This window comes from Tenrec ecaudatus, chromosome 3, assembly GCF_050624435.1.
Source record: "Tenrec ecaudatus isolate mTenEca1 chromosome 3, mTenEca1.hap1, whole genome shotgun sequence".
Lineage (NCBI taxonomy): Eukaryota > Metazoa > Chordata > Mammalia > Afrosoricida > Tenrecidae > Tenrec > Tenrec ecaudatus.
Window position 1 is genome coordinate 198,513,785 of NC_134532.1, and position 5,818 is coordinate 198,519,602.

Here is a 5,818-nt window from a genome sequence, read left to right on the forward strand (position 1 = left end):
GGATCTTCTTTCTTTTATTTTTTTAATTTGGATGTAATCCATACTGAAGACTGGATTTGGGGGTCTTCATCAGTAAGAGCTTCACGTCACATTCACTTTCAACAGGTTAGGTTGTGTCATATGCATATTGAGTTTTGTTGAACTTCCCTCCGACTGTGGTGCTATGCTCTTCTTCCTATTGTCCAACTTCTCAGATTATTTGCTCAGTACACAGATTAAGTAAGCCTGGTGAAAGGATACAATCCTGATACACACTATTCCTTATTTTAAACCATGAAACATCCCTTGTATGTGTAATTTATTTTAGAGCGCAAGGCTGGTCCCTATGAGGTGGATGTTAAATATGCCCTAAATTGTTATGTTACATTGGATTGACTAGAGAAACAAATCCAGGGACATTCATATATGTATATGAAAGAGTTTTATATCAAAGAGCAATTGTATATTGAGAAAACGTCCTAGCCCAGTCCAGGTCAAGTCCTTAAGTCTGTTATTAGCCCGTATGTTCAATACTAGTCCATAAATTACTCCTCAGACTCATGCAGCACATACAATGATGCTAAATGCAGGAAAATCACAGGATGGTGAGTGAAAATTCTTGTGGATCCAATGGTGGTGGAAGCATCTCAGGGCTGTGGCTCCTCCATGTGGTCTTCATGTGGCTCCTCCAGCTCTAGGGTTCTGGCTGCCATCAGCATGGCTCAATATGGCTTGTGCACAGGAAGACAAAAGCAGAGAGAGAGAGAGAGAGAGAGAGAGACTTGCTTGCAGGGAAGAAAGTTCACAGACTTCTCATGAGAAGGCCACACCCATAAAGAGGCATCAGACTGTGACCTGCTTGTCAGGTTAGACCCCACCCCTTCACTCTTAATATCCTCAAGTTAACAGGAGACTAGGTAACTCCCACAGACTAATCCTTGTCAACTTGACACTTGTATACAACTGTGTAGTCATACATAATTTTTAAAACAAAGGCAATAGTAAAATCATATTTGTGCCTAACAGGATAAAACTGAAATGCATACAATTCAAAATGTGTCATGCTCATTTAAGCACAATACTCTATAAATGAGCAGACCAAAAATATTCTATATTTAACAATTGTAGTTATGTGAACACCTACACCATAATCCTATCAACATATTACCCCACCTATGAAAGTTTGTAAGCCTGCCACTTCATGCCTTTATCCTCCCCATTTGGGGTATCCAATTTCTGTACTGCCCACTTACATCAATCCAGTGCTCTGAGGAGACAATCATATTCTTTGATGTGAAGAATCTTCATTCCAATAGGAGTCGGCATCCATTAATAAAGTCAAATCAGGACGGGCTATCCACGAAGTCTGCAGCAGTATGTACCAGTTCACCGTCTCAAAAATCTTCTCTTCATCTGGTCGGGTTCTGGTCAGTTCAATGTGGGCTGCCTCACTCAGCCTCACCAGGGTGCCCATTGGTTGCCTCACCTTTGGAACAGGGGCCCCATCAAAAATTCTCAACAACCTTGGCCCCCTTAGGCAAGGTCAGGAAATTCAGACCAGCCAACCGGCTCTCGACCTTCTCCTCTAGACCTTGTGAACCAGGTCCCCAGGTGTCAGTGGCCAGAACCAACCTGTCTCTCTAGTCCAGGGGTCCTCAAACTTTTTAAACAGAGGGCCAGTTCACTGTCCCTCAGGCCGTTGGAGGGCCGTACTGTAGTTTAAAAAAATATATGAGCAAATTCCTATGCATACTGCATATATCTTATCATTAAGTAGGACAGGCAGCGGCAGCAAAAACACCCGCTGCATAAATGTCCTCGGCGGGCCGCATGTGGCCGGTGGGCCATAGTTTGAGGACCCCTGCTCCATTCCTGCGTTTCTCCCACTTCCACTCACCAAGTGGATTCAGGTGGTCACCCACCAAGCATTTCAGGCTGTCTGCAGACGCCCTTTAATATTCAGTCCTAGAGAGAACAGTTCTTTCATGGCTCCAAATTTTTCCTGCTTCAGGAAGGAACCACTCGTTCAAAATTCAAAGAGCCGAAGAATTCCTCTCTTTCCTCTTCAGTCTGCCAACAGCCTCCTAGGCAAGTCGCTTTGGATGCAAATGTCCTGAGTATGCCAAAGCACTGGTGGGGCTTGTCTTTTCAGAGCCTTCTTTGCAGGTGTGTCCTAACCCACTTAAAGATTCAAATTGATGGATGCATCTTTGAAGCTGAAACAGTGAGCTTACAAACGATTTATACTTCCCAACAATCATTTCTATCCATCATTATACCAATAGCAATACTCAGAAGAAAACAGTATAAACCCAGTACAGCCAGATCCTAAATGCAATCCTGAAAACAGTCAAGTTCAACCTTTATCTATCGTAATCCTTATCTAAGCAATGCCACGGATACAACGTACGGCCTTAGGCCTCTGACTGCATCAGGCCAGGACTGTGCCTTGTCAGCCCTTTTGACCTTCGGTCAGCCTTTTTCACTAAGCAGCATGCTCTCTGAGAAATTCAAGGTGACATTTCACCCCCTGAGCTCACATATCACCCCCTGAGCTGATATACATTAATCACGTTATTTTTCACCATTTCAAACAGGAATAACTGAAGACAACAAGCAAAGAAAATAATCAAAACTTTAACTTCTCATATTCTTTCCAGTAAACTGCATGGCCATATCTGACTTCTGACTAGCCAAAAAAAGAAAAACTGCAATAAGGCAGAGGTCAAACAAGCATCCAGTCTCCATATTTATGATGTGTTTCTCTAGTGCCCCACTCCCAAGTTACTATAATGTGTTAGACTGGGTGGACTAGAGAAACAAATGCAGGGACATTCATATATGTATAAGAAAGAGCGTTATATCAAAAAGCAATTGAATATTGAGAAAACATCCCAGCCCAGTCCAGATCAAGTCCTTAAGTCCAATATTAGCCCATATGTCCAATACTAGTCCACAAATTCCTCTTCTGACTCACACAACACATGCAATGATACAGGAAGATCACAGGCTGGTGGGTGAAAAGTCTTGTGGATCCAATGGCTGTGGAAGTATCTCAGTGCTGGCGCATGTCTCCAGTCTCCACGTGGCTCCTCCAGCTCTAGGACTCTAGCTGCCATTAGAAAGTCTCTATGCGGCTTGTCCACAGGAACACAAAGGCAAAGAGAGAGACAGAGACAGAGTCCCGCCTCCAGGGAGGAAGAGAGGACGTTCCCAGAATCCTTATGAGGAGGCCACGGCCATCAGGAGGCATCATGCTGTGACCTGATTGACAGGGTAGACTCCACCCCTTCACTCTTACTATCCTCAGGTTGATACGAGGTTATGTAACTGCCACAGTTGTCAAACTTTTCCAAACTGCGGCACCACTCCATCTCTGACATTAATTGCAACTGCTTGCTTCAGTACTCTCCCAACTCGCTTTCTGTGGTTTGTGTTCTCTAGTTCACTGTAATGTCTCACAGAACTCAAGAACCACCCAGGAAATGGCTCAGATGGCTGTGGAGGGTGTCAAGTACTACATCCATGGGTGAGGCGTCCGTCTGGAGGATTCCCTTTACTCTTGTTGTACGCACTGAAAATCCCAAATCATCAGGTCGGGTGACAGACCGCTGGCTCACAAGGCTGCAAAAGCTGGCGGGTCCGATCAAACAACTGACTCAGGAAAATAGCTCACACGGTTGTGGAAGCTGGAAGTCCCAATCTGTGGGTCGAGCATCAGCCTGAAGGCCTCTTTTCAGCCTCATGCCTTCAAGGACTAGAAAACCAGAATCAGTAGGTCAGATGAGAGGGTACAGGCAGACAAGGCTACAGAAGCCAATTGATCAGATCAGGTGATAGGCTGCTTACTCAAGTGCCAAGAACCAGAGATCATATGAAGCAAGCCAGATGCAGAGCAAGAGAGGCTATGTCCTGGGTGCAAACAATACCTGAAAGGAAACTAAGGATGGTGACTTGAGTCACACCTTCTAGTAAGGTGAGGTTGCTCAGGTACAGTCGTTCTAGTCTGCTACAGGTAGGTTCTATTTGATCTGGTCAGTTTCTCCACAAGCTTGTCTCTTTGTCACCCCTGCTGGCCAGTGATAGAATTTAAACTGAGAGATTATGCCCTTGCTCTGAGTCAGTCTCTCTCTCTCTCTCTCTCTCTCTCTCTCTCCACCACTTAACAACCCATTTATTATTCCTTTGCCGTCAACTCTTATTTCTCGTTCCTTCCATTTATTTCTGTCCAAACTGCTTCACCTTGCAAAGGGACCTCAAGGTTGCTGGTAGCAAATGCAGATCCAGCCTAGCAAGTGCTTCCCTTTGTGCAGTGATCAGCAAACGTTTGAGATGGAAGAGCCAAACCTATCCCTCACCACAATTTAAAAATTATTTGAGAGCCATGAATACATGTTTTACAAATAAGGAAAATAAAGTAAACTATGATGATTTGGGGTTTGTTTTATTGTTTTTCATTTTCAATTTTACTCCAGAGCTACAGGTATGTACCAAAAGTGCCACATGTGTCTCACAAGCTGCAGTTTGCTGACCCCTGGCCTAGTCAATTCCCATTCATGTTGGGTGGGGTTACATAGCAATAAGACCAGTAGGTTCTATGGACCATCAGGCAATACACATTTATTCACTCTCAACTCCAATTTTGCCAGATAGGAGAAAGGGTAAAAACTATCCTATCAGACCCTTGGGAATTCTGGAGCAAAGATTCAGAGCTTTGGTTAGAAACCTCTCTTGTCTTGGGGTAGGTAGCACCAACTTATTCTATTGTCTGCCAAATGTCCTGGGTGGTCCGGCCCAAGTTATTGCCCAAAATTTCACATTGGGGCAGGGAGTCCCTGGACTTTTACTGATTTAGTTATTCAGCCTCTATTGGTCATGTGGGCCACCAATGCTTTCAAATCAGCCTTAGCCTGTTCTGTGGTGTTTGATATTAACACACTATCATCAATGCCCCATATCATTGCACCGTAGATCTGCTTCAAGGTCAAGTTTCTTGCAAACAAACTATGATGGTAAGCTGGTGTGGTAGTTACATAATCTGTTTTCAATTTGAGACTTATGAGTGAAGGGGTGGAGTTTAGCCTGTCAATCAGGTCAAAGCTTGATGACCTCATTTGGAAGTGCTAAGGGGATAAACAGCTCACTGGAGGCAGGACGCACACTCACTCCCCACAAGACATTTCTGATGAAAAGCCACATGAAGCTATGCTGATACAGCCAGAGCCCTGGGAGCTGGAAGAGCCATGTGGAGACCCTGCCAGTGCGGAGATGCTTACAATGGCAGTGGATCCATACGACTCCCACCCACTGGCCTGTGATGTTGCTGCATTTGTCATCATTGCATGTGAGTCTGACAAGGACTTTATAGATTGGTATCAGACTTATGGACTTGATCTGGACTGGGCTGGGATTAATGTACAATTACTCTTTAAGTAAAGCTCTTTGGTACACACATATGAGTGTCTATGAATTTGTTTCTCTGGTCTACCCAGACTAACACAGCTGGTGGATTCAAATTCTTCTGCAGCAAAACAGTGGAAGGAAGAAAGTTGTAAGCCTTCCCTCTTGAAAGCAAACTGAGGAGGCCTCTTTTCCTAGACTGAGTTTGAGAAAAGGGATTTGCAAGATCAGTTCATGAGTAACAGTCTCCTTGGGCCTGCTATGTTTTCTGTACAAGTGATACCATGTCTGGATCACTGACTGAGCCCACAGGTGGCACTGTTTTTATTTAGTCCTCACCAGGCTGTTGTCAACCTCTATCTGCCACCAGTCTTTTTCATGGGCTGTACAGAGCTGAGATTGAGTTGGCACCAACACTCTAGTGTTCAGTATGCATTTA